This window comes from Arvicola amphibius, chromosome 8, assembly GCF_903992535.2.
Source record: "Arvicola amphibius chromosome 8, mArvAmp1.2, whole genome shotgun sequence".
NCBI lineage: Eukaryota > Metazoa > Chordata > Mammalia > Rodentia > Cricetidae > Arvicola > Arvicola amphibius.
The window spans coordinates 77,101,984-77,117,930 of NC_052054.1; the positions used below are offsets into that span (position 1 = coordinate 77,101,984).

At 51.0% G+C, this 15,947-nt stretch overlaps 1 protein-coding gene across 2 annotated transcripts in view; it reads left to right on the forward strand.

Annotated features, from left to right (window-relative positions):
* The first annotated feature begins 2,561 nt into the window (after positions 1 to 2,561).
* Positions 2,562 to 15,947, forward strand: part of Akt2 (AKT serine/threonine kinase 2) — a 48,933-nt gene continuing 35,547 nt past the window's right edge. Inside the window, exon 1 of one of the 2 annotated variants that reach the window (XM_038338869.1) lies at positions 2,562 to 2,726. The gene's annotated coding sequence lies outside the window, so the exon portion shown is untranslated. Of the gene's footprint in view, positions 2,727 to 14,739; positions 14,907 to 15,947 lie in introns of those variants that run through there. The other variant, XM_038338870.1, reaches the window with a different exon arrangement.

Consider the following 15,947-nt stretch of genomic DNA (forward strand, 5'->3'; position numbering starts at 1 on the left):
TGTCTGTGTGGGTACCACGTGCATGCCTGGTATTCACAAAGATCAGAAGAGAGTTGTAGCCGGGCGGTGGTGGCGCACGCCTTTAATCCCAGCACTCGGGAGGCAGAGGCAGGCGGATCTCTGAGTTCGAGGCCAGCCTGGTCTACAAGAGCTAGCTCCAGGACAGGCTCTAGAAACTACAGGGAAACCCTGTCTCGAAAAACCAAAAAAAAAAAAAAAAAAAAAAAAAAAAAGAGAGAATTGTAATTTGATATGTCGGTGCTGGAGACAGAATCAGAATCCTTTACAAGAACAACATGTGCTCTTAATGACGACAGAGTCTTATTATATAGCCCTGACTTGACTGGAATTCACTATGTAAACCAGGCTGGTCTTGAACTCAGAGAGATTTGTCTGCCTCTGCCTCCCAAGTGCTAGGATTAAAGGCATGTCCTTTTTTAGAGTGTGGGGTGTGTTTGTGTGGTCAAAGAACCATTTGAGGGAGTCAGTTCCCTTCTTCCACCATATTGGTCCAGGGATGGAATCCAGGTCATCAGGCTTGGCAACAGGTACCTTTACTTACTGAGTCCACCGTTTGCTTTCTGATAAGGTAAAATTGGGTGATGAAGTGTTGTCCCCCTGGGTATAGTGGCACCTGCCTGGAATCCCAGTGCTTGGAAAAGCTGGAGCAGGAGGATTTCCATGAGCTCGAGGACAGCTTGGGCTACATAGTGAATTCAGGCCTGCCATGGCTACATGGTTCCCCCCACAACAACAACAACAACAACAAACATTTCCACCCCAGAAAATAATAAACAAAATGGTATATGGGAGCTGGGAACTGAACTTCAGTCCCCTGGAAGAGCAGGGATCTCTCTCTCAATTTCTCTCTCTCTCTCTCTCTCTCTCTCTCTCTCTCTCTCTCTCTCTCTCTCTCTCTCTCTCTCTCTGTCTCTCTTTTCTTTATTAATGCTAGGTTAATTATTTTAATTAAATTTTTTTTTTACAATTCCAAGTTCCCCCTCCCTCCTCTCCTCCCGCTCCTCCTACTTCTCCCTGCCTCTCCCCTCATCAGCTCCTCAGGGTAAGGCCTCCCCTGGGAAGTGAACTAAGTCTGTTGCTGGGAGTGCTGAGCCACCTCTGAGGATACTCTTATCGGGATGATGATGATGATGATGATGATGATGATATGTCTAGTGCTCTTGCCAGGACCAGAGTCCAGTTCCCAACTCTCACATAGGGCTGATTAGGAGCGCCAGAAACTCTGGCTCCAGGGTAACTGATGCCTTCTCTGGCTTCTTGAAGCGTTTGCCCTCATGTGCATCAGTCCCACTCCTAGTATTGAAACCTTGAAATTCTGAGGTAGGGACTCACTATGAATCCCGAGCTGGCTTGGAATTCTTGATCCTCCTGCCTCAGCCTTTGCAGAGCTGCGTTACAAGCCTTCAATCCTTTGCCCTTCCCTTCTCCTGTGGGTGATTTTTATTACATCCTACACGGCTCGAGTGATTCCATAGAAGTTATAAATACCACATTTATTTGGATATATATCATGTTCAGTAAGAACTGTTTTCCATCAGAGTCCAAGATAGTTTGTTTTGCAGATGTGAATACTGAGGTGTGGGTGTAGAAGATAGTCGGCTCAGAGGATATTCTAATGTGGGGTCGGCTATGTGATTCAAAGTTTGAGCACATTTTTTTGTTTGTTTTGTTTTGTTGAGACAGGGCACTTGCGGCATCCGCATGGATGCAACAAGAGACTTGCTTTGAATTCAACCAATTCCAGTTCTGTGCCTCTTTAAGAATGCCTACAAACTAGCTTGGTGTGGTGGCTGGCGCACGCCTTTAAGCCCAGCACTCAGCGGCAAAGGCAGGTGGATCTCTGTGAGTTTGAGGCCAGCATGGTCTACAGAGCGATTTCCAGGGCTATTCAGAGAAACCATGTCTCAAAAAAGCCAAATAAATTAATTAGTTAATTAATTAAAATAGTCTAGGACAGTAGTTTTCCTAATGCTGCTGCCCTTTGACAGAGTTCATCATGTTGTGGTGAAGCACACCCCCCTACCATAAAACTATTTTCGTTGCTACTTCATACCTGTAACTTTGCTACTGTTATGAGTCGTAGTGTAAACAGATGTGTTTTCGGTGTCTTAGGCAACCCTTGTGACCCACAGGTTGAGAACCGCTCGCTGGTCTAGGACCAAGGAACGCAAAAGTGTAAAACGAGTACAAAGCGTATGTAAATAAGGCCCTTGGACTGCCGGGAAATAATCACTTTGGGCCTTCGGGGAAAGCCAACGTTGGCAGACTACTGCGCATGCGTAACCCTCTCCCTCCACCTCCAGAACAGGACTCAAAAAAGAAAACACTAAAACCCCCACGACGGGCGTTGCTTAAGATGTACGCAGGCGCGCTGCTGTGAGCCCGCCTCCTCCTCGTTCCTGCGCTTGCGGTCTGATGTTTTCTGAGGCCAGGCCCTCGGTCTTCTTACGTCAGTTCCTGTTTGTGGCTGGAAAAGGCGGTATTTCCGGCCAGCGGGTGGGAGGGGGCGGTGAGCGGGGGCTGGGGGGAGGGGGCGGGGGGGCCGTGCCGCGCGAGCCGTTGGGCCTGACTCTGAGAAGGCGTCGCCTCCGCCGTCGCTGCCGCCGTTGCTGCCGCCAGCTAATATTAGGAGCGGGAGCGAGCACAGCGTGGCGATGGGCGGGGGTAGAGCCCCGCCGGAGAGGCTGGGCGGCCGCCGGTGACAGGTGAGTGCGCCAGCGCGTGTCCCCAAGTGCCCTCCCCTCCGCGATGGTCGCGTCCTGGCCCCCCGCGGGGCCGCGCTGGGCCGTACCACCGGTGCCCGCCGGGCGGGGACCACGGACCTGGAGGCTCCCCCCCCCCTTCCGGAACTGAGTGGGGGCGGCTGCTCCGGGGCTCAGGGATCGGTCCGGAGGCACGGGGGTGTGGGCGGCGGTCCGTACCACTGCGGCGGCGGGGGGAGCTCTCTCAGTGTGCGCGGGCCGGGGGCTGTCGGGGGAGACAGCTCCCGCTGTGCCGTGCTGGCCGTCCAACTTCGAGGCTGCGCCCCGTGTCAAGTGTAGAGGGCTGTGCCGCTTGGGTGGTTTGGGAGCCGTTCCTGTAGTGCACTTAGAGGGATAGGAGCTTCTGGAGAGGAGTCTAACAGGGGTGGCCGCGATGGGGCCGTCAGGGTAGTACCACGTAGGCAGGCGAGAGCCGCCTTTAGTATCAAGAGGAGAGCAGGGTCGGGATGATTATCATATCACTGGGTGCTGGGAGGCCTGGATGAGTGTTAGGGGGCGTACTTTTGGGGGTGTGATGCCGAGTGGGCGATGAGTGCATTCTGCTTCCTGTAATGTGCTGGGGGTGGGCGTTTACACACAGCTCACCCTTTATTAGACTTCTTAATGACTTTGGGGAGAACGGGATCGTAACTTGGGTGCTCTTTATCATGGGGTTGTCCGCTTTCCACACCAGAACCCCTCCCAGATTATTTCTCTTTAAGGTGTGTGGGACATCCTTTGGCAAATTCTTTCCTTCCGGGGGTGGAGATGTGTCTTAGAAGTCACTGAAGTTTTCTGATCTCTAGTCTGGCTCCCTATTAGGAAAGGGAGGGGCTGTCGTGCTTGGATTTAAGGAACTGTATCTCTGGACCTGCTTGTCACCTTTTGGGAGGAAGGTGTGTTTTGAGGGACAGCTCTTCTACATAGCAATGTGACTGGGGGACTTGATTCTCAGAATTTGGGGACCCTATTTCTCTCATTTGGAGACCTTTTGGGTTCTGGTGACAGACCTCTGCTGGAAGAATACAGGGTTCAGATAAGGCTGATTTCCAGAGAAGCAGTTTAGAGTTCAGGTACTGCCTGCTGTTGTGGGCATGGATGTTAAGGGGCCTGTACCACCCCAGACCACACAAGTTTCTCCATCTCTGGCCACGTGGCTGCTCGTGCCTCCCTGTTACCAGCTCAACCTTGGGTCCTGTTTACGTTCCTACTAGTTGAGTGATAACAGTTGGTCTGGTGAGGAGCTTTGTTTTCCCAGCTGTTCCTTTTTGCAGAGGCCAAGGGAACTTTTGAGGGGAGAGCGCTTCGCCCAACTTGGTCTCTCCTAGGAAGGAAGGCCACTTTATGTTGCTTGGTGTTGTTCGGTTCACCACAGATCTAGGTTTTCATTGTGTTCCCTATGCAGGGAACCCCAGAGTGTGTGGTCAGTGTCCCCGTTCCTTAGGTCAGCATGTGACCTTAGCTTGCCCTGTAACCTTTGCCTTAGGTCTAGATTTCTTGGAGGACTGGCTGCAGTCCCTGATTGACCTAGCTGGCCAGGCTGCTGGTATGATCAAGGGAGCAGACAGAAGCCATTGCTCTCCAGCATCGGTGTCTATGCTGACTGGCTCCCATGCGTCCTGGGTTCCAGAGAGGCAGCTGCTACTCTCTAGGGTTTTTCTCTACTAGGGATGTGCTTATCTGGTCCCTCTCCTGGTAGCTTTAGAAGCTTTGCCTGGTAGAGTTAACAGAAGCAATAAAAGTAATGAGCATGAAATTGAAGGCTGACCTTCACTCAGGGCATTCAGTGAGCCACACTGTGCAGGATGCCTGGTATCCTAGAGTAGCAGACCCTGTTGTCATGCTCTCCTTTTTAACTGAGGAAACTGAGTCATAGGGGCTCACCGTTTCCAGAGATAGTAAGTAGCATGTGTTCTTGAGCATTCCCATCATGCTAGCTATGTGATCGGCCTTTTGCACACGGCTTCATTAAGTCTCAAAACATACCTACAGTTGTGTCTATAGAGACCTAAGAGTGAGTTAGGAATGTTATGTCCTTGTCGCAGGTAAGGCAACTGAGGCACTGAGCCATGGTAGCCTTTGTTTGTGACTACCTACTGTGCCCAGCCTTGGTCTTGTGGTTTTATATAGTGTTTTGGTTTTTTTCCCCCCAAAGTCAGAAATTGAGGCCTGAAGGAGGAGGTGCTTGCTTCCAGGTCTTCTCAGAGCCCTTGGAGGCCAGGCTGGGATTCAGATAGACACGGATTACTTGGGCTCTGGTACTATATCCTATTTGCTCAAGAGGTCCCAGGCTGGAGTGGGTCTCTGCCCTCTTGGCTCTTCTCCTGGGAAGCTACTTTTTCCCCTAGCTGGGGTGCTCTGATATGGTCAGCATTTCTGGACTTGCTGGAGGAACCTGGGGACAGTGCTGAGTTAGGCTTCTTTTAACCCTGGGCACATGTGTGCTGGGACAGTAGGAGCTAGCAGGGAGCCATGTGGGGAGGTGGTGACAGCTGCTATGGACCCTCCTGCTATGTTAGATGCAAGAGGAGGATCTCTTCTGGCTGTGTGATGGGGCCACCGTGTTCACCTCCTGCAGTGGGCTCCAAAAAGCACCTGCCTCTAGTTCCTGTGAGGAGTCAGGGTTAATTGATAGAAAACTTCTCCCGTGGTGCCAGCCATGGTAGTCTCTGTGCACACTCAGAACCTGTCAGGGGACTGAGGCTCCTGCCTCATTCATCCCCTACTTCTGATTCCATCAGGTGTCTAGGGATTCAGCTCTGTCCAGTCTTCACCCAGACATTCAGTGTCCTGGTTCCCAACTTCTGTAAAGAATTGTGTTAGGCTGGCAAGATGGCTCAGTGGGTAAGGGTGCTTTCTTTGCAGGCCTTGCAATCTGAGTTCAATCTTCAGAGCCTGCATAAAGGTGGAAGATGAGAACCAGCTCCACAGAGTTGCTATCTGTCCTTCACACGCATGTCACAGCACGCCCCCCCCCCAATTGTGCACATGTACATACACAGTAATAAATCCAGTTTTCAAAAAGGCTGTGGTGTACTTCTAAGCACAGGTGCTGGTTGTGTGGCTTTGAGTGGTGCTTCAGCCTTCTCGACGCCTCTCCTCATGTAAGCCAGGGAGGATACTGCTGCCTTTTCTGTGTAGACAGAAGTGATGGCCAGGTGGCCTAACAAATTATACTTGATGTTACTGCTGCTAGGACTCAGAGCCCTAGCCAGTTTGTAGAAGCTTGTCAGAGGGTATCGGGAAGGTAGGGCAGATGTTAGCCTCTCTCCCAGATGCTGAGGTGCACTGGCATATAGTCAAATAAGCTAAGAAGTGTGGCCCCTTGCCTCTGCTCATGTAGTTACTGCCTTCCATGGCACAGATTCTGGATCCTTTCCAGAGTTCCAGGTTGGGTGCTTACCTTTGTGTGCTTTTACTGAATCCCTACCACAGCCCTGGTATGGTGGGAAGGGCGGGAGCGGGCAGGGTTTTGCATAGGTGGAGATACTGGGGTACTGGCAGAGTCCCTATTCTGTTGGATGTGGTGCCGCACAGGAGGCAGATGCTGATGGATTTCTAAGTTCTAGGACAGCCTGATATACATAGTAGGTTCCAGGCTAGCTGGGGCTACATTGAAAGTTTCCGTCTACAAAACAGAAGACCTTTGTGAAGGAGACTGATGGGTAAGCGGGAGTGGAGTAGCTGCTAGGTGGTCAATTTGGATGAGATGATGGGAGCCATCATTTAGATACATCATTTAGATGTAGTGGCAGGCATGGGCTCTGATCTAGGTAAGGTGGGACAAGCATGTGGGTGAGAGGTGGACAGTCTGGGAGCAGCAGGGAGACCACGGGGTGGAGGTGTGGTGGGAGGATGAGCTTGGTGAGGTTAGGGACTCACCACAGGGAAAGAGGCCTAGAGGCCTGCATGAGCGGGCGCTGCTTCCTCAGCCTGGGAGGGAATTTGGAGTCTGAGGATTTTATTCAGTTGGTGGTGACTTTGGCCTTGGAGGTTTTCAAGCTTCTGCCTGGGGCTGGGTACTGTTTCACAGGCCTCCCACTTCCCCCTTGAGAGAATAGCTGCCTCACAACTGCTTCGGTGGAGACCCGCTGGTTGCCTCCCTTTCCTGTGGTTTCACACGATGTTCCCCAGGGTCATGGCTGTTACATTTAGGGATTGAGGTGGGGACTCAATGGGCTGACTTGTCTAAGCATCTCTAGCTAGCCTAGCCAGCTTCTGTTGCTAAGTAACAGTGTGAATGACTGTCAAACCGACAGGAAGGGTCCTTGTCATAGTTTGTCCACTGCTTCTCCACTTGCCTCCAAAGTTGGAAGGAACAGGTCTTGGGCCTCACCTTCTATAGTAAAAACGGGGACGGCTGACAGTGTCACAGCATAGCAGGTTAGGGTTGGTGTTAGGAGCGCAAGATAAATGGAGGCCAGGGAAAGGAGGGTGTGATACTGTTTGGTCTAAATTACGTGGTCAAGGGTGCCTTCCTTAATAAGATTGACTTGTGGCCTCAGCCTAGAGTATCATGATGGAATCATGACAGGCCCTGGGTGAAAACCTTGAGGATGGAAGGAATTGGCTCTGGCTGTCCCTTAATGTTCCTGAAAGTCCCTATACCTGTGTTAGGTCCTCAAGTGGAAGAGAATCAGGCGCTGTGTTTGTATGGTTTGGCTCCAGGGTCCCCTCAGCACAAAGGTGCTTAGTGGCCCTATGAAGGTGTCTTCTAGTCATTCCTAAGGCTTGGTGCTGTAGCAGCAGCAGCTCTGGTGTGCTTTCCAAGGCTTGATCTGGAGAGAACGGAGTGAACCTCTTGGGAAATCTACGCAGACCCCAGCGATTAGGGATGGGAAGAGGTGTCTTCTGTGGTCAATCTCAGTCAGGCCTCTGGAGAACCTACGACCACCCTTCTGTGGGCCTCTCTAGCTTCCTGGAACTGTGCAGAAGGCCCTCCGCCACCAGGCCTCCGGGCTGCATGGTAGGGTGGTTCCATGGCAGACGCTCTGGACAGCCAGCCAAGCAACGAGAGGCCCAGCTGGGGGAGACAGCCAAGGAGCAGGACCAAGAGGGAGGGAGGACCGTAGGGTGGGATCTCAGCCTGCTCCTTTGGGGCAGGACCCACTGCCAGCTCAGCACCCACAGCAGGGCCTGGGCTCTGGGTGGGCTGTGCAAGGAAAGGCTCCGTGTCAGAGGTCCCTTCGGCAGGCTCCTGGAGCCCAGCTGCCCTGGCCGGGAAGCTCAGCTACAGATGTTTCTGAGGGTGAGGTCAGAAATCCAAGCCATTCTCCATTTGCCACCTCAGTGGCTTTCCTGGATGTGGTGGGGCTGCTGCCACTGCTGTTCTCTGTCCGAACCTGTCCTTGGGCTCCTCATTCTCTGCTAGTGATTGGACGTGGGGTGGCTGATAGAGAGCCCTGCATTTAGTATTTTAAGGTTGCACCTGGGTTCATTCTCTGAGGCGCAGTTTGTTCAACTAAACGTGGAAATGTTCCTGCACAATCATGGGAGATTTCAGGAAGCTGATGTATAAGAAAGCACAGCCTGCTGAGACGGTGCTTGATTGACTGAGCTGCTGGCTGCTGTGGTTCGTGGCATCTGAGAACTTAGAAGGCCTCTAGGGTGGGCAGCCTGTGCTTTTGAACTGAAGGAGTGGGCTCAGAGTTTTGGAAGTTTTGGGAGCATAGGGTCTGATGAACTATGATGCCGATACACTGAGTTCCTGTGTGTGCCCTGTGCATTAGCACTGTGCCCATGCATAGCATCCTGGGGCATGGGAAGGGCTCTTGATTCCAGTTAGTAGATGAGACACTGGGGCACACAACCATATGTAGCATGTTTGACTTATTTTGGTTGTGTGTGGTGTAGTCACTTGAGTTTTTTTGGGTGAGCATGCCCATGTCGGGTCTTCTGTAATTTGCTGCCTTACTTCCTTCAGACAAGATCTCCCGCAGAACCTGGAGCCTGTTTCATGTAGGCTGGTCAGTGAGCTCCGGGGAGTCTCTTGCCTCTACGCCCTCCCACCCCTGTGCTGGTGTTGAAGTTTTATGTATGTGAGTGTTTTGCCTGTATATATGTCCGTGTACTATATATGTGCCTACTGCTTTTGGAGGCCAGAAAAAGGGTCAGATCGCTTGGAACTGGAGTGACAGATGGTTGTAGCCTGCTGTGAGTGAGTGTGGGTGTGCACAGCATGCATATGTGTTTGAGATAGCTGAGGTCTGCAGGATGTCAGAGACGATGAGCACTGGCCTGGGCATGGGAGGGAGCAATGTGAGAAGGGTCATGGCTCTGTCTCCTGGGAGCAAAGACAGTTGCAGGCTTATGGGTCTGATGGCAGTCTAGTTCCTTCGATCGCATGTATCTTAGCTATCAGGTACTCTTAATACTTCCAATCTTTACTTCTTTTCTATCAGCCGTGGTTCCTATGGACCAGTGGAAAGGAAGGCTGTGGTACAGCCTGTTTCACTGAGTCCTGTGCTGCTACACTCGAGGCAGAATGGACCATGCTCAGCCCTTCACCACGCCTGTTTCAGGCCCACAGATTTCCATCTCTTTCCCAGGGAGAACCAAAGCCTTCAGAGATGCCAGGCCTGGCTCAGTGGGTTTTTTTGTTTTGTTTTTGTTTTTTTTTATTTTTTTATTTTATTTTTTATTTTTTATTTTTTTTGTGTGTGTTTGTTTTGTTTTTTTTTCTCAGCGCAGAGCCTCAGGTCCTGCCAGGAATGCTCTTCTCCCAGCTTTCCTTGTGGCTTGCCTGGTTCACATTTTTGCTCAGATGTTACCATTTCCATGGGTCTTCCTGTGACCTCTCCTTGGTCTTCTGTACACTGCCTTTCTCCTTGATACTGGACACTTGGAATATGCTGTATAATTTTTCTTATTTTGCTCTCTCCTCCTATAGCAGGGGTTCTGGTCACAGATGCTTCCTGGGTGCCAGTGTTGGCACAGCAGACGCCTTATTTAGGGATCTGGTGAACGTTGAGTATTTGGTTTTACCTTTCCTTAGGGGTCTAGAACACAAAATCTGTGGTTCCAGTTGGTATCCCTCCTGGGATAAATTAAAGTTCTAGTGCTGGCCCTGTGATGAGTAGGACTTAGAGTTGGAAACAGTGGAGACCTGAGCAGGCTCTGTCTGCCGCGCATACCGCCTGTCACCTGTCTGTGCTCTATGAGCTACCATACAGTTCGCAAGCTTCCGAGCTTTGGGCAAGGGGCCGGAGGTTGAAACACACAAAGACTCATAGATAGAGACACGAACCTCTAGTCCCTGGTAAGAAGCCCTCTATTCAGTAGCACACTGGAGGCTTATATACCCCACAGTCAAGTGGGCCAACAGGTGAAAACCTTATCCTCTGATCCTCAAGGCCAAGGCAACATGTGCTCCTGAAGCAGAGCTGGTAAACAACTTTGACACAGCCTTTAGTAACTCAAATCAGAAGGAAAGTAAAGATCTCTAGCAGGGAAGAGCAGCTGGAGGCCAGGAATCCAAATGGTCCCAACATCTGTCTCTGCCTCATGCAGCTCCTGGGCCAGCAGAGGAGGCGATATTGCCAGAGGCTACTAGAGCTGCATTTTGTGAGGGAGAGGCAAGCTGAGCTATGAATGTCAGTGCCCACTTCCCGGAAGGAGGCATTCAGGGCAAGTTTCCATGAAGAATGGAGGATTGGGCTGAGGGAGCATGGCGAACAGCATCCTGGCTAGGGAAAAGAGCATGTGCAAAGGCCCTGCTGGATGAGAGCAGATGCTTCAAGAGACCCAGAGAAGGGAGGATTGCATGTGTTGGTCTGTGAGGCTGCGGTTCAGAGGGCCGGCTGAGGCAGGTGGTCTTCACAGCCTCTGGAAGGGTCTGTTGTGTTCCATGTGTGCCTGGAAGTGGCCCCGTGTACTGTCAGCTGTGCTTGGAGAAGCCCACTGAGTGCAGCTGGTGTTCTTGATTTGTTTGGAGAGCACGGCTAGGCAGACCAGAATACTTGACATGATTTCTGGGGGTTCAGTGAGGGGAAGATGTGTGTGTTGGGGGAGGTGGTGGAAAAGATGAGGAAATCTGTTCTGGGCTTATTCTTGTCCCAGTCTCTGGCAGCTGCCTACACCTTCATCCTGCCTTCAATCCTACCTACTTCAGGAGACAGATGGGGTGGGTGAGGGATGTGTGGCGAAGAAGAAAGTTAAGTCTTTTAAATGCCACCATCTCACCAAGGAGGTGGAGTAGGTAAAAATTTCCATGGTCAGAAATACCCAGTGTCTCCACCCACCAGAGGGAATAATAGTAACAGCTGACCTCTGCAGCTGCTGCTTTGGGAAGTGTTGAGTTTGCATCCTGAGGCCCACACCTGGAACTGTGGGCACAGTTCTTCTGACTCCTTTTTGTGTGTGTGTTACACTTAAACACCTGCCTCTTCAGGCTCTGAAGCTCAGGACAGGAGATCTGTACTCACCCTACATCTACTTTTCTAAAATGCCTTCATTAAATTAAGATGTCGAGGCCAGTTTGGATTATTGCGAGACCTTGTCTTAAAAATACACAAAAACACTGTGTATAGCAGTCTTTCTCTCCCTCTTCCTTTCTTTCTTGTGCCATATGCTGGGCAAGCATGCTACCACTGAGCCATTCCCCTTAACCCTCCTGGTAGCTGTTATTTTGAGACTGGGTCTCACTAAGTCCAGGACAGGCCTTGAACTCCCTGTAACACAGGAGACCCTGAGCTTGTGATCCTCTGGCTTCAGCGTCATGTGTATCTGGGATTATAAACCTGTGCCACCAAACCTGGCTTTGGCACAGCATTTCTGGGTTGTTGTTATTGTTTTTGTTGTTGTTATTGTGGTGTGTGTGCGCGCACGTGCATGCATGTCCCATGCTGTGCATGTGGAATTCAAAAGACACCTTGTGGGAGTTGGGTTTCTCCACCATGTGGGTCCTGGGAATAGAACCCAGGTTGTCTAGCTTGGTGTAAGTGCCTTCACCTACTAAACCGTCTTAACCAAGAAATTAGTACCCTTGTAGTACCCACCCACAAGAGAGTGGATAGACAAACTAGGGAAAAATGTCCACATACAAAGGGCCACAGTGCTAAAACACAGGAGACAAAGTGGAGGAGACCCAGAAAAAGAAACCAAACACGAAGTAACTGGCAAGGCAGGCTGACTCTGCTTGCTGGTTAGGGACCCCTCTGTCCTGTGCGACTGCAGTGAGTTCAGGGAAGGACTGTGAAGGCGGGAGTGGCTGCACTGAGGAGGACCAGAGTGGGAGGACACTCGTGAGCCCATAGTGCTCCCTCGTGAGCCCATAGTGCTCCCTCGTGAGCCCACGGTCCTGCTTTACCTTTGTGCTTTTACTGCATTTGGGAGAGTGACTTTCTCTGCACTCTATCACAGAAAATTGCCATATAGAAGAACTCCAGTTTGGGAGTTGAGATTGTGTGGAAGAGCCCAGCCTGGGTCTCTGAGCTGCCAAAGCAGGAGTCTTCCACGTCCCCAGAAAGGTGCTTGCTTCAGCTTCCCCTCTAGGAAGCCTGAACATGGTAAGGGGGACTCTAAACCTAGGACCCAGGTTTCAGTCCCAGCTCTGCTGTAGCAGTGAGGTCACATGTTTGGTCAGCTCTGGGCAGTAGGGAGGTGATTAGAGATGGTTCCCAAGGGGATCTGGCTACAACCAGTGAGATTTATTCTGTTTTAGAGTCAAGCACGGTCACATACACACACCTGTAATCCCAGCATCTGGAAGGCTAAGGCAGAACTACCCCGAGGTTTGGGGCCAGTCTGACTACACAGTGAGTTGGAGTTCAGCCTGGGCTATGGTATAAGACCCACTTTCAAACACACAACAAAATGTTGCAGAGTGCATAGGTACCATAGACTAATACTATATATCAAACACTCAGCAGCATTCTTTTAAGTTGTCTTTGAGAGCTGGACACGTGGTTCAGTTAGTATAATAGTGGGGCCTGAACTCAATCCCCAGACCTGTGAAAAACCCAGACTTGGACTCTAGAGACTGGCAGATCCTTGGGGCTCACTGTGCTCAGTGAACTCTAGACCAATGAGAAACTGTCTCAAGAGAAAGGTAGACAGTGCCTGGAGATTGTACTCAAGTTTGTCCTCTGACATTTATATACAGTATGCATATATGCCTGCCCACAAACACACACATGAATGTGCACACACACCAAATTGTCTTTAAGACATTGTATTTCCATCTGTCTAGCTCAAGTACTGTCCTCAATGGTATTCAAACAGAGGTCCCCTTAGAAGCCAAATACTCAGCTCTGGGTTTAGATATGAGAGGTAATTAATACATGACACCAAGGACCCGAACTGGCAGTTTATGCGCAGAGGAGCAGAATAGGGTCCACCTTGTCCTAGCTGGGGAGCCTGAGGCTTAGCAGGGTGTGAGACCTACATAGATCCCAGCACTCTGTCCACCTATCTCCACCACTTTGAGACACGTAATCTCTGAAGCCAGAGCCCTTCCACCCTCAGCCTAGCCCTCCTGTGAGGCCTGCACCGTCTCCCTTAGGCCCTCCATTCTGGTGGTGGTTGGCTTCTTGACAACACCTGCTCCTTTAAGGGAAGGGAAGCCACAGGGCACACGCTAGGCTCTGTTCGTACCCCTTTGAGAAGTTCTAGACCCTTACCTCAGCATGGGAAAAGTAGGGACTCTTGTCTGTCCTAGTTATCATTGGGTCCCCACAGCCTTGCTATATCGGGTGCATGGCGGGTGCTTGATTAAAATCTGGGTTTGCTGTAATTCCTCAGACCTGTAATTCCAGAACTCAAAAGGCAGAGCCAAGTGGATTGCAAATTCAAATCCTTTTGAGCTATAGAATAAGTTTTAGGCCAGTGTAGGTAATTTTAGACTATGCCTCTAAGAGTCAGAAAGAGGGTTTGGAGGTATGGCCCATTGGTCGAGTGTTTGCCTAGAATGTACAAGACCTTGGGTTGAATCCCCATTTCTGGAAGGAAAAACAAATCCATGAGGTGAACATATAGAGCAAAGCCTAGAAACAGTTCAGACAGCTCAATTCCCTTTGCAGCTGGCCGTGGTCTCTTACTCCCTCTGGGGCCGGTTTCCCTGCCAGACTCACAGATGGGCTCTGAGGAGCAGAACTACAAGGATCTGCACTAACCAGTGCTATTTGTTGGATGGAAACAGAGTCCTGCTGAGGTAGTGGCAGTGAAAGCCCCGTTCCATTTTGTCCCAAAGCCTGTCACCTACCACTAATCCAGGCCTTACCTCCTAGAAGAGGAACTGCTCAGAAAGCAAATCCAAAGACAATACCTGTTGTTGACAGGCAGTATTTGTTTGTGAGAATTCAGGACCAGGGGAACCTCTTTTCAGTAACTGCTATCCGCTGTCAGCTAGTCCGCTGTTCAAAGATCATTTTGATAAAAGTCGATGATTTAGAAAATGTCCATGTGCTCAAAGGAACATCTGCAAAATACTGCAGTAGGGGTGCTTGCTGGGAAACCACTGGGTTAGCCATCTATTGATTTTAATTGTTACTGATCGTTTTGCTATGGCCTCACCATTTTGTACTCCTACAATAGGCTACACTTGGCATTGTGAGTTTTTGAGGTGGTATTAAGCTATCGCTGTATCTCTTCATAACTATTGAGATCTGTGTCTTTTGCTTAGGCATCCTTTCCTGTGAGGGATCCTTGTTCTTGTCATCTGGCCTCCCAGGTGGCTCGTGGTTAGTCACCCGCTGCAGCCCCAGCCCTCAGCACACGCAAATGTGGGCATTCTGGGAAGCAGCAGCTAGTGGGTGATGGAGCCATACAAGGACTCCCTGCTGGTGTGTGATGCAGAAGGGTAGTCAGGGCAGGTCTCCACGTGCTCCTGAGTTCCACAGGCATGTCCCCGGCCCCTTCTAAGTGTCCTCAGCCTGCAGCTCCTCAGTGAGCAGGCCATCCCCTTGGCTGTGCTGCCTGGAATTTCATCACCGCCAGTACTGCGTCACAGACACCTCAGCTGAGGCGCCACCCTTAGTGGGAGGCCGGCTGGAGCCAGGGAGGACGCAGGGGATCTTCCAATTCCTCCCCCTGCTCTTGCTGCCTGAGCTGCTGCTGACTTCTTAGTCGCTGAAATGAAACTGTAAAAGTGGCTCTGGCGTGTGGAGCTGTGGCCAGGGCCCCTGCCACTCAACTGGGAGACCCAAGGTAAATGGCTTCTCTTCGCTGAGCCTCTGTCCTCACTTGGGCATGTTACAGCCCCTCTGATAGGGTATTGGGAGCTCCAGTGCCCTGCCTAAGGCCACCAGGTTGGCCGTGGCTCTCAGACTCTGAAACCCCGACCATTCTTGACCACACCTGACTGCCTTCCTGCAGCTCTGAGCAGCAGCAGCTGTGGGGAGGCCTGTCTGTCAGCCAGCCAGCCAGCCCTCTGCTCACATTGGGTGCTTTGGTTCTGTTGTTACTGGGTCTCACATTGCTTTGGGCTTAGTTCTCTACCCCAGCCCACTAGGGCTGACCCGTAGCTGGGGACAGTTTGGTTTTTTGGTTTTGGGCACTCAACCCTAGGCCCTGAGCTGCTCTCTGACATTCCCTGCACTGCTCCTGCCGTAGAGCTTTCCCATCTTTTCTGACCCTGCCTGAGGGTCTTTCCACATGCTGCTCTCTGCATTGCCTTGATTACTTGAGGCTTTGTTCATGTGCAGCCTATACTACAACTAGCCAGCCCCATTCCCTACCATTTCCTCCTGATTTTTCTCCTCAGCACCTCTCCCCCTGACATTGTTCTTCGGGGTATGTGTGTGTTGTTATGTCTTTCCTCTTCAGAATGTTGAGTTTTGTGAGGCCCATCATTGTGTCTATGTGATGGTCTCAAGGGTCTGGAGCCTAGGACATACTCCCAGAAGATTGGTCTTTCTGCAGCTTGGCCTGTTGGTGAGAATCAGCTCATTCATTGCATGGCAGTGTCAGTGCTGGGCTGGCCCACTTTAGTAGTATTGATGAGTGTGGGGGAGTTGCGCAAAGGGTATATAACTGCACACAATGCAGCTTTGCAGATTGAGATCCGAGGGTGTACTGTTTCACTGAAGCCTCAAGGAGGGAGAGTATCCAGAAGGTGTAAGCAGGAAGGCTATAATACCTGAGCAGTCCCTGTCATGATGGTGTGCCCTTGCTTTCTTGGTTCAGGAACCACTCACGTGGCCCCTTTGGTGTAGGGAGGACTTTGTTCTGTTTTCTAAACACACTGGG